Source organism: Ranitomeya imitator, chromosome 3 (genome assembly GCF_032444005.1).
Source record: "Ranitomeya imitator isolate aRanImi1 chromosome 3, aRanImi1.pri, whole genome shotgun sequence".
Taxonomy (NCBI): Eukaryota; Metazoa; Chordata; class Amphibia; order Anura; family Dendrobatidae; genus Ranitomeya; species Ranitomeya imitator.
This window is the reverse complement of record NC_091284.1, coordinates 140,716,071-140,722,896: the sequence shown is the minus strand read 5'-3', so window position 1 is coordinate 140,722,896 and position 6,826 is coordinate 140,716,071.

Genomic DNA, 6,826 nt, shown 5'->3' with positions numbered 1-6,826 from the left:
GGAATTCTACCTTGCCTCAGAGCAGAACCCCAATGGATAGGCAGCCCCCCACAAATATTGACTGTGAGTAGGAGAGGAAAGACACACGCAGGCAGAAAACAGGATTTAGCAAAAGAGGCCACTCTAGCTAAATAGGAAAGGATAGGACAGAATACTAAGCGGTCAGTATTAAAACCCTTCCAAAAATATCCACAGCAGATAATACAAAAAATTCCACCATCTAACTAAAGACGTGGAACGTATATCTGCAACTCCTGAGAATCCAACAAGACTGAGAAAATACTGACACAATCTAAGCTGGACAAGAAAAAACAAATGAATAGCACTGAATTATCAAGCACACAGCATGTGTGCCACAGAAACAAAACCAGACACTTATCTTTGCTGATTTGGCAGCAAGGCAGGAGGAACCAGACAGAGGTCCAACACCTCCCAAAAACCATGGACAACTGGCAAGGACTAATGAATCCTGCACACCTAAATACCCCAGTCAGAACTGCAATCAGCAGATACACCTGACCAGGACTGCAATCCAGGGACAACTGCATTACCACCTACAACCACCGGAGGGAGCCCAAAAGCTGAATTCACAACATACATGGCTGTTATGAAAGGCAATTCAGTACTACAATGGACATAGCGGTCAGAGCACATACAATGATCTGACAATAACCCAAAATCATAGAACGAGCTCTGAGACGTGGGAACTCTGCAGACCGCAATCCCTAATCCTCTCCAAACAACACTAGAGGCAGCCGTGGATTGCGCCTAACTCTGCCTATGCAACTCGGCACAGCCTGAGAAACTAACTAGCCTGAAGATAGAAAATAAGCCTACCTTGCCTCAGAGAAATACCCCAAAGGAAAAGGCAGCCCCCCACATATAATGACTGTGAGTTAAGATGAAAAGACAAACGTAGAGATGAAATAGATTCAGCAAAGTGAGGCCCGACTTTCTTAACAGATAGAGGATAGAAAAGGTAACTTTGCGGTCTACACAAAACCCTAAAGAAAACCACGCAAAGGGGGCAAAAAGACTCTCCGTACCGAACTAACGGCACGGAGGTACTCCCTTTGCGTCCAAGAGCTTCCAGCATCAAATTAGAAAAGCTGGACAGAAAAAATAGCAAACAAATAGCAAAGAAGAACTTAACTATGCAGAGCAGCAGGCCACAGGAATGATCCAGGGAAAAGCAAGTCCAACACTGGAACATTGACAGGAAGCCAGGATCAAGGCATTAGGTGGAGTTAAGTAGAGAAGCACCTAACGACCTCACCAGATCACCTGAGGGAGGAAACTCAGAAGCCGCAGTACCACTTCCCTCCACCAACAGAAGCTCACAGAGAGAACCAGCCGAAGTACCACCCGTGACCACAGGAGGGAGCTCTGCCACAGAATTCACAACAGTACCCCCCCCTTGAGGAGGGGTCACCGAACCCTCACCAGAGCCTCCAGGACGACCAGGATGAGCCATATGAAAAGCACGAACAAGATCGGGAGCATGGACATCAGAGGCAAAGACCCAGGAATTATCTTCCTGAGCATAACCCTTCCACTTAACCAGATACTGGAGTTTCCGTCTTGAAACACGAGAATCCAAAATCTTCTCCACAATATACTCCAACTCCCCCTCCACCAAAACCGGGGCAGGAGGATCAACAGATGGAACCATAGGTGCCACGTATCTCCGCAACAATGACCTATGGAATACGTTATGTATGGAAAAAGAATCTGGAAGGGTCAGACGAAAAGACACAGGATTAAGAACCTCAGAAATCCTATACGGACCAATGAAACCAGGTTTAAACTTAGGAGAGGAAACCTTCATAGGAATATGACGAGAAGATAACCAAACCAGATCCCCAACACGAAGTCGGGGACCCACACGGCGTCTGCGATTAGCGAAACGTTGAGCCTTCTCCTGGGACAAGGTCAAATTGTCCACTACATGAGTCCAAATCTGCTGCAACCTGTCCACCACAGTATCCACACCAGGACAGTCCGAAGACTCAACCTGTCCTGAAGAGAAACGAGGATGGAACCCAGAATTGCAGAAAAATGGCGAAACCAAGGTAGCCGAGCTGGCCCGATTATTAAGGGCGAACTCAGCCAAAGGCAAAAAGGACACCCAGTCATCCTGATCGGCAGAAACAAAGCATCTCAGATATGTTTCCAAGGTCTGATTGGTTCGTTCGGTCTGGCCATTAGTCTGAGGATGGAAAGCCGAGGAAAAAGACAAGTCAATGCCCATCCTACCACAAAAGGCTCGCCAAAACCTTGAAACAAACTGGGAACCTCTGTCAGAAACGATATTCTCTGGAATGCCATGTAAACGAACCACATGCTGGAAGAACAATGGCACCAAATCAGAGGAGGAAGGCAATTTAGACAAGGGTACCAGATGGACCATCTTAGAAAAGCGATCACAGACCACCCAAATGACTGACATCTTTTGAGAAACGGGAAGATCAGAAATAAAATCCATAGAGATATGTGTCCAAGGCCTCTTCGGGACCGGCAAGGGCAAAAGCAACCCACTGGCACGAGAACAGCAGGGCTTAGCCCGAGCACAAATCCCACAGGACTGCACAAAAACACGCACATCCCACGACAGAGATGGCCACCAAAAGGATCTAGCCACCAACTCTCTGGTACCAAAGATTCCAGGATGGCCAGCCAACACCGAACAATGAACTTCAGAGATAACTTTATTGGTCCACCTATCAGGGACAAACAGTCTCTCCGCTGGACAACGATCAGGTTTATTAGCCTGAAATTTTTGCAGCACCCGCCGCAAATCAGGGGAGATGGCAGACACAATTACTCCTTCCTTGAGGATACCCGCTGGCTCAGACAAACCCGGAGAGTCGGGCACAAAACTCCTAGACAGAGCATCCGCCTTCACATTTTTAGAGCCCGGAAGGTACGAAATCACAAAGTCAAAACGAGCAAAAAACAGCGACCAACGAGCCTGTCTAGGATTCAACCGCTTAGCAGACTCAAGATAAGTCAAGTTCTTATGATCAGTCAATACCACCACACGATGCTTAGCTCCTTCAAGCCAATGATGCCACTCCTCGAATGCTCACTTCATGGCCAGCAACTCTCGGTTGCCCACATCATAATTTCGCTCAGCAGGCGAAAACTTCCTGGAAAAAAAAGCGCATGGTTTCATCACTGAGCAATCAGAACCTCTCTGCGACAAAACAGCCCCTGCTCCAATCTCAGAAGCATCAACCTCGACCTGGAACGGAAGAGAAACATCTGGTTGACACAACACAGGGGCAGAAGAAAAACGACGCTTCAAGTCTTGAAAAGCTTCCACAGCAGCAGAAGACCAATTGACCAAATCAGCACCCTTCTTGGTCAAATCGGTCAATGGTTTGGCAATACTAGAAAAATTGCAGATGAAGCGACGATAAAAATTAGCAAAGCCCAGGAACTTTTGCAGACTTTTCAGAGATGTCGGCTGAGTCCAATCATGGATGGCTTGGACCTTAACAGGATCCATCTCGATAGTAGAAGGGGAAAAGATGAACCCCAAAAATGAAACCTTCTGCACACCAAAGAGACACTTTGATCCCTTCACAAACAAAGAATTAGCACGCAGGACCTGAAAAACTGTTCTGACCTGCTTCACATGAGACTCCCAATCATCCGAGAAGATCAAAATGTCATCCAAGTACACAATCAGGAATTTATCCAGGTACTCTCGGAAGATGTCATGCATAAAGGACTGAAACACTGATGGAGCATTGGCAAGTCCGAATGGCATCACTAGATACTCAAAATGACCCTCGGGCGTATTAAATGCAGTTTTCCATTCATCTCCTTGCCTGATTCGCACCAGATTATACGCACCACGAAGATCTATCTTGGTGAACCAACTAGCCCCCTTAATCCGAGCAAACAAATCAGATAACAATGGCAAGGGGTACTGAAATTTAACCGTGATCTTATTTAGAAGGCTGTAATCTATACAAGGTCTCAGCGAACCATCCTTCTTGGCTACAAAAAAGAACCCTGCTCCTAATGGTGACGATGACGGGCGAATATGCCCCTTTTCCAGGGATTCTTTCACATAACTGCGCATAGCGGCGTGCTCAGGCACGGATAAATTAAACAGTCGACCTTTTGGGAATTTACTACCAGGAATCAAATTGATAGCACAATCACAATCCCTATGCGGAGGTAGGGCATCGGACTTGGGCTCATCAAATACATCCCGGTAATCACACAAGAACTCTGGAACCTCAGAAGGGGTGGATGACGAAATTGACAGAAATGGAACATCACCATGTACCCCCTGACAACCCCAGCTGGACACCGACATGGATTTCCAATCTAATACTGGATTATGGGCTTGTAGCCATGGCAACCCCAACACGACCACATCATGCAGATTATGCAACACCAGAAAGCGAATAACCTCCTGATGTGCAGGAGCCATGCACATGGTCAGCTGGGTCCAGTATTGAGGCTTATTCTTGGCCAAAGGCGTGGCATCAATTCCTCTCAATGGAATAGGACACTGCAAGGGCTCTAAGAGAAACCCACAACGCTTAGCATACTCCAAGTCCATCAAATTCAGGGCAGCGCCTGAATCCACAAATGCCATGACAGAATACGATGACAAAGAGCAGATCAAGGTAACGGACAGAAGAAATTTTGACTGTACCGTACCAGTGGTGGCAGACCTAGCGAACCGCTTAGTGCGCTTAGGACAATCAGAGATAGCATGAGTGGAATCACCACAGTAGAAACACAGCCCATTCAGACGTCTGTGTTCTTGCCGTTTAACTCTGGTCAAAGTCCTATCGCACTGCATAGGCTCAGGTTTAAGCTCAGGTAATACCGCCAAATGGTGCACAGATTTACGCTCACGCAAGCGTCGACCGATCTGAATGGCCAAAGACATAGACTCATTCAAACCAGCAGGCATAGGAAATCCCACCATGACATCCTTAAGGGCTTCAGAGAGACCCTTTCTGAACATAGCTGCCAGCGCAGATTCATTCCTTTGAGTGAGCACGGACCACTTTCTAAATTTCTGACAATATACCTCTATCTCATCCTGACCCTGACAAAGAGCCAGCAAATTTTTCTCTGCCTGATACACTGAATTAGGTTCATCGTACAGCAATCCGAGCGCCAGGAAAAACGCATCGATATTACTCAATGCAGGATCTCCTGGCGCAAGAGAAAATGCCCAGTCCTGAGGGTCGCCGCGCAAAAAAGAAATAACAATCAAAACCTGTTGAACTGGATCACCAGAGGAGCGAGGTTTCAAGGCCAGAAATAATTTACAATTATTTTTGAAACTCAGAAACTTAGTTCTATCTCCAAAAAACAAATCAGGAATAGGAATTCTTGGTTCCAACATAGCTTTCTGATAAATAGTGTCTTGAATCTTTTGTACTCTTGCCGAGAGCTGATCCACAAATGAAGACAGACTTCTAATGTCCATCGCTACACCTGTGTACTGAACCACCCAAATGTCTAGGGGAAAAAAAAGGCAAAACACAGTGCAAAGAAAAAAAAATGGTCTCAGAACTTCTTTTTTCCCTCTATTGAGAATCATTAGTACTTTGGGCTTCCTGTACTGTTATGAAAGGCAATTCAGTACTACAATGGACATAGCGGTCAGAGCACATACAGTGATCTGACAATAACCCAAAATCATAGAACGAGCTCTGAGACGTGGGAACTCTGCAGACCGCAATCCCTAATCCTCTCCAAACAACACTAGAGGCAGCCGTGGATTGCGCCTAACTCTGCCTATGCAACTCGGCACAGCCTGAGAAACTAACTAGCCTGAAGATAGAAAATAAGCCTACCTTGCCTCAGAGAAATACCCCAAAGGAAAAGGCAGCCCCCCACATATAATGACTGTGAGTTAAGATGAAAAGACAAACGTAGAGATGAAATAGATTCAGCAAAGTGAGGCCCGACTTTCTTAACAGATAGAGGATAGAAAAGGTAACTTTGCGGTCTACACAAAACCCTAAAGAAAACCACGCAAAGGGGGCAAAAAGACCCTCCGTACCGAACTAACGGCACGGAGGTACACCCTTTGCGTCCCAGAGCTTCCAGCAACAAATTAGACAAGCTGGACAGAAAAAATAGCAAACAAATAGCAAAGAAGAACTTAGCTATGCAGAGCAGCAGGCCACAGGAATGATCCAGGGAAAAGCAAGTCCAACACTGGAACATTGACAGGAAGCCAGGATCAAAGCATTAGGTGGAGTTAAGTAGAGAAGCACCTAACGACCTCACCAGATCACTTGAGGGAGGAAACTCAGAAGCCGCAGTACCACTTCCCTCCACCAACAGAAGCTCACAGAGAGAACCAGCCGAAGTACCACCCGTGACCACAGGAGGGAGCTCTGCCACAGAATTCACAACACATGGCTCCTATATACTATGTGGGCAGTGTTATATACTATGTGGGCAATGTTATATACTGTGTGGGCTGCGTTATATACTACATGGCTGCTATATACTACGTGAGCAGTGTTATATACTATGTGGGCAGTGTTATATACTGTGTGGGCTGCGTTATATACTGCATGGCTGCTATATACTACGTGGCCAGTATTATATACTATGTGGGCAATATTATATACTGCGTGGGCTGTGTTATATACTGTTTGGCCTGTGTTATATACTGCGTGGCCACTGTTATATACTGCGTGACCATTGTTATATACTGTGTGGCCTGTATTAACGCATCGGGTATTCAAGAATATGTCGTGGCCTGTGCTATATACTATGTGGCTGATACATATTCTAGAATACCCGATACGTTAGAATCGGGCCATCATCT